The sequence below is a fragment of the Dermacentor andersoni genome, chromosome 10, assembly GCF_023375885.2.
Source record: "Dermacentor andersoni chromosome 10, qqDerAnde1_hic_scaffold, whole genome shotgun sequence".
Taxonomy (NCBI): Eukaryota; Metazoa; Arthropoda; class Arachnida; order Ixodida; family Ixodidae; genus Dermacentor; species Dermacentor andersoni.
The window spans coordinates 61,281,976-61,299,735 of NC_092823.1; the positions used below are offsets into that span (position 1 = coordinate 61,281,976).

Consider the following 17,760-nt stretch of genomic DNA (forward strand, 5'->3'; position numbering starts at 1 on the left):
TCTCTGGATTTCAAGTGGCCTAAATTGCAGATTACGTAAACTGGACCCCACGCTACGGCTACAACTGCCATCTAGCCTTCCCCGCGGCGAAGCAACCTTGTTGTGTCGCTTGTGGCTGGGAGTGGCGTTCACGAACGCATACTCCTACCGTATGGGAATGGCCGAGAGCCCGATGTGCGACTCCTGTGGGTGCGAGGAGACCATCGAGCACCTATTGTGTACCTGCCCTCGCTACGATGTTCAACGCCTCTCTCTGCGGGCAACTTTACGCAGACTGGACTCGAGATGTTTCACCGAGTCAAAGATACTCGGACCGTGGCCACACCCGTCACTAGCTCGAAAAGCGATTCGTGCACTAGTGCGGTACTTGAAGTGTACGGGCTTAACAGACCGTTTATAGTGTCCTTGTGTATGGTGTCGCTCCCACACGTACTCAGTGCTTCCCCTCTCCCTTTCTTCCTCTTTCTATTCCCCTTTCCCCCAACCCCAGTGTAGGGTAGCAAACCGGATGCTGTTCTGGTTGACCTCCCTGCCTTTCCTACCCTTGTTTTCTCTCTCTCTCTCTTTTACTTGCTTTAACTTCATGCTTTGATGCTGATTAGTGGGCCGTAGGTATGGATGCCTATATGCGAACTTGCACTCTCAAGTTTCTACACTAAAAAAAAAAGGAAAAGTAGTGTCAACAAAGCTGAACGCCGAACACTGCATGCTGAACGCTGAGCACCGAAAACTGGTTTAGCAGGATTTACAGCGTGCTTGAACCTAGACCTAAAACTCCCTAAAGGATGAATAAAAAAAGGAACTTTCCCCAAAGTCCAGGCCCTGATTTCAGTTTTTAATTTGCCAAAGAATAGCCATTCTTGATAGGAATGACAGATGGCGTCGATTACATCTGCGGTTGCGAACCTGTTCTTAAACTTGAAAAGCTTTCCCTCCGCATAGTGTTGTAGCAGCTAGACGAAATACCTTTTACAGCAAAGCTGTATACGGAAAGCGTTCCATGTACTTTACGTGTGTGCGCGTGAGCAATAAAAAAAGGTGAGTTTGTACCGATCCCGGAGCTAGTGCAGTACCGGGCCGACCCGCAGCGGAGGTCAAGAAGGCTTTAAACACCCTGCCTACAGTAATAATAATGATAAGTGACAATAAATAAAATAAAGAAATCAAGATGCATGACTTCGAGTCGATGGATGTACTCTAGTGGTTTGAGAACAGCACATTGACTAACTAGTAGGAGGCGTTGCCATATACGAAAAGGACAAAATACATGTATAACCATACACTTTTGGCTTTAAGAAGAAAATGCTAGCGACGGTGGGATGTCTCTGCCATAGAAATGAAAGACGAAATTGTGATGTCCCCTTCGTATATATCTCCAGGCAAACCCAAGTGTGATATCTAGAAGTTTATGACCCTGCACTTTGCATGCGTTACCCGTGACAACACTACCCCTGTGATTATCGTTGCTACTTCAGTGTGGACATTTCAAAACCACATAAGAAATGGTTCACTCAGCTTGCGATAGAATAGTTTGGTTCGAAGTAACATAGCAATACAATTCACTCCACTAGTCATCAACAGTCGTGTATAGACTTAACTTCGGTCAAGAACCTGTCCAAGGTTGTAGCCGAACCACTCAATGTATATCAGAGCAATCACGAAGCTGTCGTCACTACCATTACCAAATGATGAAAATAAATACATGTACCCTTGTCTAACCATTCGCGGTGTGCTACAGCTTCACTGGTCACCCACCTTGAGAGGGTGGAGTGGCTGCTCAATTTTTTCACTAAATCTCATTTTGGCCCTACGGCCTTGCACGTTGAGCTGCAAAAGGCCAAAAAGCAGTACTGTGACTTTCGAAGACACGTTCTGCATACTTCCAATTCGCGAAGTCTTTTTCGAATTTCTGACGACCCACAAAAAACGTATTTGTGCACTGGGTTCACTGATGTGTTGCTTTCTCAGCGCTACGTCATAGAGAGTCTCTCAGATCGTCTGCCTTTAGAAGTTGTAGTAGCGCTTCTGTCGCGTTGTGCAGCTGTCACGTACGAGACGATGGTCTCGTACATATATATATATATATATATATATATATATATATATATATATATATATATATATATGCAAGTCTTAAAATATACCCATCTCTTCACTCACACATATGTGATGAATGCTGCGTAGAATATTCTAATATAGGTAAACCTAGCCAATTTATGTTGAACTTCATACCTTGCTGGTGAAGCCGCGCACTGAGTGAAGACAGTGAAGACAAACAGGAAAAGACGACACTCGCTGTTTGTCTTCACTGTGTCCGTGGCAGTGCGCTGCTTCACCAGCAAGCTATCATGATCACTCACCAACTAGCCCAACTTTCCACTTTACTTATGCTGAACTAGACGCTCGCCACCATTTCTTCTTGCATCAACGACAGGCGTCTTCGTTTAATTACTGAGGCATTTCTGGAAGTGACACCGTGTTCCGAAGTTGTCGGAAGACAAGCTAGCTGTGCAACAACCACTTGCTCATGCGTATGTAATGAAAAGGTGCCGAAATGCAAACACAGCATAGAATCATGAGAGCATTTGTCTCTTTACTTTCAGGGAAATAGAGCGCGATGTTGAAATTAACAATAGATAAGAAAAACCAAATAGAGGAAGACTTCATGATGTTTTACTATTTCTGTGCGTAGCATCATGTAGTCATGTTTAAATTAGAGGGTTTTACGTACCAAAACCAAGAGCTGATTATTAGCCTTGCCGTAGTGGGAGATTCCGCAAATTTGGACCACCTGGGGTTCTTCAACGTGCACCTGAACCTAAGTACACGGGTGTTTTCGCATTTCCCCCCCATCGAAATGCCGCCGCCGTGGTCGGGATTCGATCCCGCGACTTAGTGCTTAGCAACTCAACACCGTAGCCACTAAGGAACCATGGCGGGTCGTTATGCAGCCGTTTAAATGCGGCGCAGAGTTATGGGGCGTCGCGCGAACTTTCTTTAACCTTATTTGCTTCGCATTGAATGCTGTGGCGTACTGATGAACTCACTTGTGGTTGACGCTTGACGAATTCGGCCACTGAATATGCATGTATGGCTGCAGAGGCGCAAATGCTAACGGGTTGCCTGATTTTTCCTGACTCGCTGGACAGGTTTGGCGTCCAGTTTGGAGTTTGGAGGTTTGGACATGCGTAAACAGGTTTGGAGCCGACCGTCAAACGTGCGTTTAATTAGCTGCTGCAAAGAGACAGTGAAGTGTAACGGGGAACAAACGGGCATGCAAACGCCGGAAGTGGATACAATTGAACATAGGTGGATTGAGGTGCATAATTAAACATGCTTGAGAGCCAAGCCTCGAGTCTCGTTACGTGAAAAGTTGCGAGTGCGTCGTAAGTTGATGAAATTGAGGGCTGTGGAAACTCTGGAGAGTTGGTTGTGTCTTGCGGCGTTAGCTGAGAATGAAAATGACCCACTGAACTTCTCGTGTATTTTAACAGGAAACCAAAATGCGTTCCTGTTTTCATGAATATATGTTATTTTTTTTCTCCAAATTTCGCCGCTCTACTCCTCAAGTACTGATAAGAATAAACTAGAGTTTTTATGTATGTTCAAATCAACTTTATTTCCTTTATTTCCTTTATTTTCTTTATTTTCTCTTACAAACAAGTAGGAATTCAATAACTGCGCTTTGTGACGGTAGAACACTTGTGTGAAAGCAACACTTTGTTGCGCATGCAAATTCCAGGTTAATCCCACGATCGCTAGTGTTGCTGTCAAAAAACTTCACCACGTGTAGGCGGAGCAGAAATAAGATTGACAGTGTAGATAAGTACACTTCAAAGATCTATAGCATATGGTTGCAAAAAGACAATTTCCGTAACTAGTATGTCGTAATTCAGGCTTTCACGTTTGCAGGATAGTCGGTGAAATGTCTTGAACTTACGATTGCAGGACAGCTACAAATTTCTTTGCAAGTCGTCAAATACAGACATGACGTGTCAGCTACAATTTAGCTTGCATTGTTGGCTGCCCAAAAATAGGTACTTTAACACCCACTTGACAACCATCAGTAAAAAAGCAAAAGACAGAGCAATTTTCAACCACGCTCTTCTGATACAGTTCTTCGTTATCTCCTCTCCTTCCTCTAGAATTTGTCTTTGCACACGGTCCGTGCTCATAGCGTTATTTACAAGAAACCTGCGAAAAGTTGCTTGTAAGCCCCCTCCTCCTCACGGCCCTCTCCTCCTAGAACACATTTCTCAAAAGAACTAGAGTTCACCACATATTCACGCATAACCCAAACTACCCACAGGAAAATTAAACGATACGTAGGGTAGTATTTCTTGCCATAGTATATCGATATCGAAATTTCAGCGTGCAGCAGGTTGTGACCGTTGTGTGTCAAAGACGGAGCCATGGTCCCGCACAAAACGTGGACACTCAGTCATTTTGACTCTCCCATGTTTTTTTTCCTCTATTCGCTCACTCAGACTAACGTCTACTCGCACACATCGACACTTGCTAACGCTCTTACTCATGTCGATGGACATTCGTGAACATTCAATCGCATCTCGCGTTCATAGTGGCTTTCATTCACATTCACCGGCAGCCACAGATCCCCATAGCTATGTGCCCCCTCCACTCGTCATCACCAGCATTTGCTCACCGCGTGACTGGCCGCTCTAGGAACTTTGCATGCATTTTTTTAGTTATGGGTTTGTACGTGCCAAAACCACTTTTTGATTATGAGGCACGCTGTAGTGGAGGACTCCGGAAATTTCGACTATCTGTGGTTCTTTAACGTGCACCTAAATCCAAGTACACGAGTGTTTTCGCATTTCGCCCCCATCGAAATGCGGCTGCCGTGGCCGGGATTTGATCCCGCGACCTTGAGCTCAGCAGCTTAACACCATAGTCACTGAGCAACCGCGGCGCGTTTGCATGCATTCGCGGACGTCATTCACACTCACAAAAACACTTTTATCCACCACGTATCGAGCAACAGAACGCCGTATCGGGAGTTTCTCATGAAGCTCTACAATTTTCTCATTGACGCTTTTGATCTAATTACGAGAATTTAGAAGTTGATTATTAATTAAGACTAATTATTTAACTAGGCGGGATGCAAGAAAACAATCCGGGTCTCCGCTAGCGAAGGCACACGACATTACCTTGGCTTTGTCCCCCTACATAGCACTTGCATATTCTTAAGGTTAAGCTCAAGTTAAGCGAAACACCCCGTATTTTAAACAGCCCCACATTTGCACCTGTTCTGTATCGTCGCGAATCGACAGTTTGCCTGCTTCGTGCACTAATTTCATTCGTTCGCGTCATTGATCTAACTTTCGCTTATTCTGTAAAACAACACGCAGTCAAATTGTTCGTATTGACACTTGCCTGCGAACTGAGATGCTGCAGTTTCACTCGAAAGAGGCTCTAGTATCACTATTTGGGTGCAATCGGCACTATGGATATGCAAAAATTGTACATTTTTTTCCACGACCATCGGTACTGAGAGAAAACGTAGTATATATTGGACACACTACAACTTTGGAATTATTTCACTTTATTATTTTTTAGGCAGAAAAATGATGACTCGCTATCCTGGCCCTGCTAAAGTGGAGGTCCAGTGAATCTTTTGCAAAACCACCACTACAAGTGCCGAAGGGGGTATGCAATGCTCTATTCATGGTTCGGATGCTTATTTTGAGATTATACTTTGTTGAAAAGGTTGCTGTTCTGTGTCTTCTATGGGTGAGTTCAATCAATGTGTTAACTGTTTGCTTCAATTCGCTTGTAACCTCTGCCTTAGGGGAGTATAGGCCATTACATTTTCTGCAGTTGTAGACGTAGATGGAGACCTGCAGACTTAAGGGGCGCATAGCCACTCTCGGGGATTGGCCAAAACCCGAGTAGTTCTATATAATAATAAGAAAAAAGAATTTCTTGCATGCTTCCAAAGTATCGGTATATTGCTTACCGTGCTATGAGCCATTGTTGATGATGATAGATTCTTGCTTTGAGCTTGTTAATTATTGAAACGCATGCTGTTCTGCAGGATGCATGCATGACTACAATGAGTGTTTGCACTGTTCGCTTCCCTTTCCTGAGTTTGTGTAGCCACCGCACGAGGGGATGAACCTTTGCATTTTTGCTTGCTTAGGGGGGTATGAGCCGTCGCTGATGACGAAAATTTCTGCGCACGGACGGATGCGAAAAATGCCGACCACGCTAGGCTAAGGGCTTCGTTGAAAAATGGGGGATATACGTTACATTCAACAGTGCTCTGATAAAGGTAACTATGCGGGTAACTATGCAGGTATTCATCCTTTGTCAGGCTATCTATATTGGTTACAGTATAGATACTGGCTTCCCAAACTGCACGCTATTATGGAGCGTTGCAGTTCGCTTACTTGCTTTTTAAAACGTACCCGCGTCGGAACAACCAGTTGATTTTCTTTTATGTTCATCCTTGGGGATCGGTGAAACGTGCAAATCGCAGCTTCATAATGTATACCTGCTACAGCGCAGGTAACGAAGGCAAAGGGTAGGCACGAAATGAGAGGACTTATCGCTTGTGTCTCCTCTCTATTTTTTTCGCTGTTTTGGATGTGCTAAGTGCGAATCAATACCAATACTTTCATTTCACTCTGCTACTAATGTAGGCTCGAAAGGCGATAAAGATAAACGGCGACTATTACTTTTATCCATAGGATTGTTCATCAGTGTTAAGCGGCCACAGAGAATTTTAACGAGCAGGAACCACGGTTGTTTCCTTTCATTACATTCTCTGAGCTATATTTACTGTGAATTAGGCATCTCAACAAAGAATAGAGCATGTAGCTTTGAATGGTGCCAATCATTTGCGTGTAAGAGTGGACAGCTGTTTTCTTGTTTGGGTCATAGTAGTACAAAAAGCTTTCCAATATAATAACGCAACACAAATATCTGAGCGATTGATAGAATATACAAACGCCCTGAAAAAATTTATAAATGGCGGTTTATAAGCAAAACGTCGCTTTTTGGCGCTAAGCATGACACTGAACGACTCTCTTACAGGCGATGTCCACCTCCACGACCAAGCGATGGCTCCCAGTGGGTAACAGAAACAAATCTCAAACGCCATGCTCATGCTAGCGGCATGCGCCGGAAGCGATTGTGTAACCGGAAACATACCCCGGAAGCCATGTTTTGGACGCCCTCTATGGAGGTTTTAAAGTGTCGACGCTAATTCCTTTGATTTCTCTGCGGTCTAAGCGTTTGATGTATAATTGAGGTGAAGTAGTTTTCCTGCAGCTGACTGCCCGTCACTCGACGATGATGAACGAAGCTTGTGTCATTCGCAATGCGACTGCACTCCGCTACAGACGACAACAGTTCTATACGAAACGGCGACTTGGCAACGTAGTGATCGATCGGCCATCGACTGTCACTGCGAAGACATGCCCTGACGCATGGAGCTGTTAGACCCAGGCTTAGCGCTTGCTTTCTCTAGGGCTTCTTCCCCAATCCGCTTAAGAGATCTGGTAAGCTCCTGGCACCGGCGCGCCTTGTGTCTCTTTTTTGTTGAAGCATACGCAGATAGCCTGGAAGTGATGGGATCTCGTTAAACCCGCCTGCTTGCTGTACCCACGCACCGCTATAATTAATTGCTTAACGATCCAGTTCGGATAACAGCGGGACTGTTACAGCGTCAGGTGGAGCCGGCAGTTCTGACGACGTCGTAGGCAAAGGTAAACAGCGGGGTAAACAGGCGGTGACGCTAATCTCTTGGGAGGACAAAATGAAGCTGTGAGCGACCTAGCTTTACCGACAGGAAACCGAAGGAGCAGTAGCGTTGATCGACAATTCGCTTGTTCTTATCATTGTTTTGCTTGCACGATTTATTTCTGAACGAGGCTTAACTCGTGCTCTTTTCCGTTGTTATACATTAATCAGTACAACATTGCGAGTGCTGATGAATAAATAGTGCATTGTTCCAACCTTACGTAAACACCATGCTTCCAACCGTTTTTGTTTGAAGCTCTGATCCTGAAAATGAATCACGTAGCCGTCTATATGCTACTGAAGAAAAATCTTTGTGTATCTTTTTGTGTTTGTTGCAAATTAACAGTGCCCGTGGCTTTCAAATTTTCTGCTGCCTTTACCATGAGTCAATCTGTTGTTTTTTTTTCTTATAAGATTATAGTTTTGTTCTTATGGTGAAATAGCACTAACAAATTGGTGCATTTCTTTTGAAGGATGTACCATCGCGATCGATCACTTTCCTTCTAAGCACGAAACCCTATGCTCTGGAATCAGCTTAGGCGATGGCAACAAATATTATGCTTTCTCTTCTGCGCACCGTATAGAGAAATTATAGAAAATAATGGAGTGTGTTGCGACTAAGCAGCATCAGTTCTTCATGCCCCTCTATGTTATCGACACGAACTCAGCGAAGTGTTGGGCTCTCAACTGTTATAATTGCCAGCGTTTTCTAGCTGTACGGAATTACCAATGCTCAAAAGTGAATTGAGAAGAGCATATTTTGACTAAATGTTTCCATAAAGTTGTTCGCAATCAACCAAGATGCACGTTTTTTTTTTTTTTGACATCGTTCTATCTGCTTAGCAACCTGAGCGTTTTCATACGCAGAATCAACTCCTCGAATGTGCTGGACAGCTTCAAGAAGTCTTGCAGTGACAAGAGACGCTAAAAAAGGCGACAAGGACAAGCGCAGGCGTTATATTGTTGTAATTGAGATAACGTTATAACAGAGATTGGTAGAGGTTAATAATGACTAATAATTGACTACGAAAGTTCGTGTTTCAGCGTTCGTGTTGTCCACTTCTCTTGTGTCCGTGTCTACATGCCTTACCCCTTTTTTGCATTATTTCTTGGAGCGAGAAGGAAAATGATGGCTCATCGAAAATTGTTCTGCGTTATTTCTGCTGAACATGTTTGGTGCCTGCGACGTGATCAGCATGCACATTTACAATTTCTTAAGAGACTAGGATGGTACAGCGTATATATAACGATTGCAAAAAAAAAATACTAGCAATAAAGTTTATCATTTTACAAATGCTATTTAAAATTACTACTGCAAACAAAACTTTACCCGGTGGCTCTAGTCGGAAACCCAAGCCACACTACTCACGCGAAATATATATAAAAAATAAAGAAGGCGCAGCAGGTTAAGAAGAAAAGCAGATTCTTTGTAAATATTTGCGCAGGTTGCCGCAGCTTTTGGAGTGCTACGACGATAGTCTCAACGAGTCACCCTAAACACCGAAGACTTTCGTTCGAAGTTTACCGGATGACCACTTCACGTGGTCATCCGCTTTCATTGTTTGCTGCACCTAACAGAGTTTTAAATATTCGAGGCGGAGCTGTCAGTATCGAACTGCAGAAGCAATAGTGAGCGCCGCGTCGTGTCGTCCAAGGCATTCACGATTACCGTGATAGCCATGAGCAACAAAAGCGTGTTGAGTAATTAGAAATCCAAGTACCCATACGGACTTCAGTACAGACGTCACGCAGAGTTCTGGTCCAATCCGCCAATCTTATTGGAGTAGCTGTGAGCGCTACAAGGAGGGATCTAGGATCGAAATATGCTCTCGATCTCCCAGTGGAACGTGCGATTCTAACTCTCACTCTGTCATTGGAACGCACTTGCTCCAAAAAAAAAAAAACGCACAAAAGCACAGCGCCGACTCTAGCATTGGAATTCAGCACAAGACATTAGCAAAGTGCTGTTCCGCGGATTCAACACACTACGCAGCCAATTGGCGATTGAAGGCAGGGAGAGAACGTCGCCAGAGAACGCTGCATCGCGAAGGGTTATTGCCTGACGCCTTGCGTCCTCCTTAGTTTCTCACTTTCTTAATCCTTAAAAATGCCAATGTAAGGGCTCATAGAGAGATAGACTCTCCCGCACGGAAACGATCCTCATGAGGGATCAAAAAGGCTCGAAATTTATCTCAGCAGAAACATCGCGATCACCATTCTCATCCAGCCTACTCGCAGGGGCGACCTTCTTACAACTTCTTTGTGCTTGTAAAGCTCCAGCACAGGTTCGAGGCAGCGGGTTTAAACTCATCGAACAGAGTTAGCTTACGTTAACGTGCTAGCCGGGTTAAACGAAGTAGCGTTTCCATTCCGCCAACGATCTGTGTAGAAAGTGAGTTTCGGTAAAACGTGATAGCTTTGTCTACGTCCCGGAAATACTATCCAAGTGCACTTTAATTTTCCCGTGCATCGAACGCATAAGTGACTTCATTTATTCGCCAAGCTCTGCGCGTACCTGACAAAAGTAAGAGAAACGGCACAATGGATTGGTCGTGTCGCTAACCATGGCCTTCTATAATAGCTTTTATGCCTGCCAATCGGTGGCTAAATTACCACGAGCCAGCCATCGCAACTAGCTATTGAAATGGCCGAAGGGTGTCGCTGTCATGCCAGAAGTTTTCCAGTCATCAAAAACAAAGTCAGAGGAACTGAGACAGGGAATTGTTTGCAAAAAATGGAAACAGGAAAGACCTTGGGGATATTCAAGACTGCGAAGAAAGAAATTTGGATCTGTAGTCTGTACAATAACATAAAGGGCAGTGCCTTGTTATTTGAGGTTTGAGCTGGATGCCTAAAGAGAAAAACATACCAGATCAAATAATAGCAAAAGAGGAGGCATTTGTCAGCTACAGCGAGCATCTGGAGATCACTCAACATATCCTAATGGACTACGAAGGCATGCATCCACTGACACTCATAGGTAACCTACACTTCCAGAAGCACTTGGACCTAAACTAGATGGAAGCATCAACCGGTCCGCAGTCGAGATATTAAGAAAGTTTAAGGTATTGATAGAACAGAAACAAGGAAGTTATTGATACGACTGGATCCCTTACAGGCATAGGTCGCCATACAACCATATAATTTTTGAGGAAGGGGAAAAGAGATTAAGGTGATCTATACAAAGATGCTATACTGAAAAGCATGCATGTATTACGTACCTGATTAACACAATCACGCTAGGTGACCATTCGCAACAGCACTGTTTCAAAAGGGATCTTGTTAGGCCACGAAGCATTCGAAATGAAAAACGATCTTCAAAACTCCGCAAAGTCATCGTAATACTCTTTCGTTGAAGCGCCATGGGGCTATGCTAAAGCTGCTTTACAAACACATTTGCTACAAATGGAGTGATGTCAGACTCAGTTCAAAGTTGGTGGCTGGGACCACCGCGATGATGCTATGCTATTTACGTGAACCACGCAAAGCTGATGACCATCAAATAACAGAAATTTATCTACGTTACACGATATAAGTTGTGTATCGTTCCTCGCATGCTCATTTCGAGCCTAATTACGTTCGCTGTTACTCTTAAGACGCTTGACTAAAACTGTCTATTCCCGAGATCTGTTAAAACACGCCCCACGCGTTTGCAGAGCGTGCTTTCCTGTTTGTGTCTCTGAAGTGAGAAAGGTGTTGAAAGCAGCACCGAGAGCTTCACAGGGGCTAACTACCGAGTAGGCGAAAAGCGCGAAAATTCAGAAATTCAAGCACTTTGTTATACACAGGCGCAGCCCATAAATCTTTCTGTGTACACATGATCAACTTTCTAAAGAGCAACAGCTGAGCTTCTTCGCATTAGTTTGTGCGGTGGCAGTGTAAGGTCAGCGGCATTAAGGCAATGGTGGTAGCTGCAGAAAAACAATAAATACGAAAAGATATTATTCTTGGGTTTTTCCATACCAAGACCACGATATGTTTATGAGACACGCCGTACTGCGGGACTGCGGTATAATATTGATCACTTTGGGTCCTTTTAACACGCAGCTAAGTCTAAATAATGTACATGGGTGACTTTCTATTTCGCCCCCATTTAATGCCACCGTCACTCGGATTTAACGTACCGCCTGAACATAACAACACCATACCTAATGTGCCACTGCCAGTTACAGAAAGCCATTTACTTTCGTTTCACGTAGGTTGATGTAATAATGTTCGTTATTGAGAATTGGTCCGGTTGTTTCTTGCTTTCTTCCTTCTATGACCATCAACGCAATATCCAGTTCCTACTTACCCCACTACACTATCGTTATGAATGTAGTTCCTTCCCATCTTTGAGTGTATAAATCAGCTCACCTGCATGACTCGGGGCGATCTGGCTTACGTCGTACGAACAATTTGGATTCCTCTTTCGGCTTCGTTCGCATATTCACATATCCTGGGTTCTTTTTGACTCCTTCGCCATGATAAACGCCCTCTAGCACTTTAGGAGCTCGATTACCAAACGCGAATGGTTGCTCTCCACTAGGCTGTAGAACATAAAAGTTCTCCACGTGAATATTCAAAACAGTCGTTCAATACTTTAGATTATCGTTTATCGATTACCGTTTATCGATTGTCATTACGCTTAAACGATCGATTACCGTTTATCCTTCACCTTGGTCCTGCCCAATCTACCATCTCATATCCAGTCACAAATCATCACTATCCATCATCCTGTTGTACGCAGTGATTAGCACGCAGTAAAAATCATAGGTGACAGTGTGTCGCCATGCATTATGGCTTTCTTAGAATGTTGTTTTTCTTTCTTATCAAGAATTATCATAGCTATGGCAGCCCAGCGTGCATAGATTTCCAAAACTATTTCCGCACGCTTTTTCTACCCCTTGACAGCAGAGTGCCTGTTTAAAGACTGATATCGCTGCCTAATGAAAATACGTGTTGTCTATGAATGCACTATAGATGGGCTGGTCATATACCACGAAATTCTCAGTTGCCCGATGTATAGTTAACATTTTGCAGAATAAGTGCCTTGACGAAACACAAAGTAAAGGAGAGACAAATTGCACTGATTAGTACTGTGTGTTGGCTGAAAGCGATATGTGCCCTTTTACTTGTGAAGCTTTGTATAGTTGCTTGTCTACAAGATGTACACTAACTACCCCAACCGGCCCGAGTTTCTACCATACTGTTGAAAAAGATATATTAAATATACTTATCATAAGAAGCCAACAAAGACACCAAGGACAGCATAAGGGAAACTACTTGTCCTTATTTGTTGAATTAGAGAAATTATTAATTAATAGAAATTAAAGTGGAAGAAGAAACAACTATCCGCACGTGGGCCACAAACTCACATTTTCGCATTACGCGGGTGATGCGCTTACCAATTCAGCTAGCGCGCTGCCCTTTTCCTATCTACCTTCTGAGGTATTTATGTGTATCTGCTAGAACTAAACATGTGAGTGTTAGCCAACGCCACCACTCACGGCCTTGACGACGGATGTGGAACATCATTTCTGCCGCAGGCGTCACGTGTACGTAATCCTTTTGGGTGAAGACACCCGGTTAATAAACACACACATGCTACCTGAAGGCATCAGTGTTGCCGGATTCGAGACTTTCATTACGCAAAAACGAGGAGAAAGGGGCTAACCGAGGGGCCCAACTTTAATTAATCATATCATGAGACGCCAATAAACAAGGACACCAAGGACAACGTAGGGGAAATTACTTGTATGTCTTCATTAAGTTAGAGGATATTAAATTCCTGACAATTAAAGTAGATGAAAAACAACTGTCCGCAGGTCGGGCACGAACCCACCGCATCGAATTACGCCTGCGATGCTCTTACCAATTCAGCTACCGCTTTCTGTGGTACCTACGTTTATCTAGTAGAACCAGCTTTGGGAGTGTTAGCCAGCGCCACCACTCACTGTCTCGACGGCGCATGTGGAACATCGTTCCTGCTCCGGCAGCAACAGCATATTTTGAGATCGGGAGCAACGGGAACTGACGATTGTGGCTCAGTCTCGCGCGCGAAAGGAAGGAAAGTGGGAAGACTGCGCTGGGAAGGCAGCGCTGGAAAGGAGGTGAGGGGCGACGTTTCCTCCTCCAGTAATTGCGTGCTTTGCGCGGCCACGCGCTGTCGCGCACGCCTTATTTTGGAAGCGATCTGCAGACGGCTCGTACCTTTGTGCTTGCCGTTTTCTCGCCGCTCTTTGCGTTGAAGCGATAGACAGCACGAAGGTCAGTTCGCTCACTCTCAGTTTCTGCCGTGCTTTCTGACGCCGTAGTTTTGACAGCGGGTGTCCGCGGTTACCGATTGCTATGTGTTCATGGTTGCAAGTTTACGCGGCACATAAAACTACTATCCTTAATTCTTATAGCTGTCGACTAATTTTCTATCGCAATCGACGCTTCGCCTTCCCGGCAAAACTGCGACATTTTCCCCAGGCAGTGAATTCACATGTGCTGTCGACTCTGGTAACTTATGTTACAATTTTCATTCGCGTCTTCACCGCATTCGCTGAAAGGAATCAGAACCTGCCGTGGTTGCGTAGTGGCTGTGGTATTGGGCTGCTAAGCGCGAGGTCGTGGGATTGAATCCCAGCCACGGCGGCCACATTTTGATGGAGGCAAAATGCGGAAACACCTGTGTACTTAGATCTAGGTGTACGTTAAGGCACCCCAGGTGGCGCAAATTATTCCGGAGCAGCCCACTACGGCGCGCCTAATAATCAAGTCGTAGTTTTGGCACGTAAAACCCGATAATTTAATTAATTGAATGGATCAGGAAATTTCCTCTCTGTAACCACTGATGAATGAGCGATGAAACATGTCGGCCTCTTCCAAACAGGCGCAGAAAGAACAAACGTGTTTTTTATCAATGACTTCATTGCTTTAGTCTTGAGTCCGTATAGAGACAAGCACGAGTGCCGAAAAGTTACGCTATCTGATGACCCTCCATTTCGCTCTATTCGCTCTAATGACATTCTCGATATCAGCAGAGAGTCTCGGCTTAAGTGCTGGGCCCTTGGACGTTGTAACTATTACAAATGACTCTTTGAAGCGACCACCATCATCAATCACGGTGGTTACCCGCTCTTTGTCTCCCTGCCATTATCCGCGACGTGGACGCATAGACGCGCTCACTAGTGTAGCCGTGCATTAACTGATTTGCGGCCTTGAACCCATTACAAGCACCGACGCAGAGGACGAGTACGCAGACCTTGCATGCCACGCCCCACTCCACGTGAATCCATTGCGCGGAAAGCTACATCGCCCGCCCTCGACAGTTTGCTTTTGCTGTGCGCCAACTTGTAATCATGGGAGGTTTACGACAGGGACAGGCATGCATTACTGTTTCTATGCGGTGGTCGAGAGGAGTATGAAAAGAAAAACAAGACAATGGCTGAGGGCAGGTAGTTTACCACGAGCACCTTTTCTTGTGCATTCGATCTGTCTTCAAAAAAAAAAGCCAGCTCATCTTTTGAGTAAAAGAGGGAAAGAAAAGTTGAGTAAGCGTTGGCGTGGTGCTCACTGTGAAATAAAGTGCGGCAAGGATAGCGCCAGATTAGTCTTTTTCCTAACCACAGAGACCTCCAACAACCTATGAATACGTGTGCCTAGATATGATATCCGAAAATTATTGAGCGCACTACTAATTCATTGACTAATAAAGCATTGACTGTGACTCCGGAACTCTGTGTTCACCCAAACAAATGCTTCAGTAGATGGCAAAAGGATGCCACCTCGCTTGCAGTTTTTTATATTGTAGAACGAGCATGACTGTGAACGCATAAACGCCGACTCATCCCGCTTGTCATGGGTGAGACAGGTTTTCTTTAACTGAGCGGCATTATGTGGACTATACGAAGGTATCTAAATACAGCCATGCAGACACTATTCGAATATGGATTTAAGCAGTTGTTCATAGAACTTTTTGACCATCTGCCACACGTTGTCTGCCGTTTAGGCTACCCGTTGTCTGCTAGAAATATTACATGAGCTGCCGAATTTGATTTCCGACAGGCTATCGACGTTTACTTACATATGCCTCTGAGCAATCCGAATGAGCTTGAGTTGAGTTTGAGTTTATTTGCCGCAAGCCTTACATGAGACGCGCATGGTCTGATGAGGAAAAGATCGAAAAGAAGCAATAAAGGCGCGTGACCAGCCCCAGGTCAAGTATTTCTGTTTTTCATTTTGGCTGCGTGAAGACAGCACATACAAGGAGAAATACAAGTAGATCAAGGAGGGCGCAGCAACAAAATAAAAAAAAGATACCTAGTTATTATGCGATTCAACTAGAGTGAGATCTAGGAATGCAAGTTAAATGAAAAAAAGTTCGGTTTTCCGAGTTTCACTGCAGCTGGATAATATAATCAATAAACAATATTTGACAACGCACCAGAAGAAAACAATACTCAACTAAATAGTCATCACACGGCAAAGTGATAAACTATACTGCAAACCTAGGGTGTAAGCAAGGGAACAGCAAGGACAAAATAAAGGGCACTACCCAACGGGAACAGCTGAGAGTAATACAATATGTTCTAATCTGCCACAGCAAAACCTCCCGTATTTTATCTACTTTTTGGAAAAGTGCGTATCCCTACCTCTTTTATCTTGTGCTTGTTCATAATAGATGAAAAAGTACATTCTAGATATATTGTAACGTTTATCATCCCAGGTAGTCTGAACTAAAGAATTTATCTACAGTCCTGCAAGGCTACGTAATGGTGGACAATTTTTATAAATTTTTCATTGAAGTGTTACGAGAAGCTGGTATTCGTAAAGAGAAGTGAGTTTTGTAATTCCATATTTGTTGCACAACTGGGAACTAAGGGCATTATTTGAGAGATGTGCTTTCTCACATAATACATTTTAGAGCGCAGCTCTTTGGCGTCCGTTCCTGGGTTTCGCGTCGTCGTCGGCGTTGTCGTCGGCCTCGTAACCAGCTCCGCCCCCCTTTCATCCCCCCAGCGCTAGCAGCGACCGACTGATACCGCTGGATGCCGCTGACGCCGCTAGAGAGTCAAGATAACGTGACTGCATAGAACACCGTCGCCGCCATGCAGAAAGAGGAGGAAAGGGTCCCCCCCCCCCCTGTTCTTGTGTGGCGGATAGGGTGCTCTTCAGTTGCCGACGCGCCGGTTATTTCACGTAGGCCCCGGCACGTCGACGAATACGTGACCACCTTCCCACGGCTAGACCTGGTTCTTAGCGCTGCGGAAGCGAGGGTATCATATTGTTTGTGTCGGCATCGGCGGCGTTGTCCCTGAAACCAACTCCGCAGCTGGGGTTGACTCACTATCGGCGTCAGCGGCATCAGTCAGTCGCTGCTATCTCTTCCCTCCTCCCTTTATCGTGTTGTCCGCTTGCTGCGCGCGCTTCTGCCCCCATCGTTTGCCGCTGGGTGTACACGCCGCCCCCCTCCCCCCTCTTCCTGCGAGTCTCCGGTTGCCAAAGCGCCGGCTCGAACTTAATTTCTTTCTTCGCTCCTCCTCCAATGCAACCCCTGTGCGGTGGCAATCAGAGAGCCAGATCGGTGGCGGCGGATCTGTATATGTGCACCGCCCGAGCCGAAATTGCCGCTGCCGTTCGCCCTGTGCGGTGGCAATCAGAGAGCCAGATCGGTGGCGGCGGATCTGTATATGTGCACCGCCCGAGCCGAAATTGCCGCTGCCGTTCGCCACTGCGAAATTATCTGCCAGTTCTTTCTGAGCCATGAGCGAGACGACCGATGGAAGTCCTCCGTCTGCCGCTGCTGCTGCTGCTGCTAAACGAGCTGCCAGAGCAGAGGCCCAGCGCCGTCGCCGTCAGAATCCAGAGGTGCGTGCCGCCGAAGCAGAAGCTTACCGTCGCCGCCGTCGAGATGATCCAGGAGTACGCGTCGCCGAAGCAGAGGCTAAGCGCCGCCGCCGAGAAGACCCTGCCGTTCGCGCCGCCGAAGCCGAGGCTCATCGCCGCCGTCGAGAGCAACCAGCAGTA

The 17,760-nt window shown here is 45.2% G+C and overlaps 1 protein-coding gene across 3 annotated transcripts in view; it reads left to right on the forward strand.

Moving 5' to 3' along the window:
* The window catches only part of LOC126543839 (uncharacterized), a 405,430-nt gene that overhangs the window by 367,297 nt on the left and 20,373 nt on the right, over window positions 1-17,760 (forward strand). Inside the window, exons 9-10 of one of the 3 annotated variants that reach the window (XR_008608858.2) lie at window positions 5,578-5,667; window positions 7,057-8,560. The exons of the other annotated variants lie outside the window; for them this stretch is intronic. The gene's annotated coding sequence lies outside the window, so the exon portion shown is untranslated. Of the gene's footprint in view, window positions 1-5,577; window positions 5,668-7,056; window positions 8,561-17,760 lie in introns of those variants that run through there. 3 annotated transcript variants of the gene reach the window in all.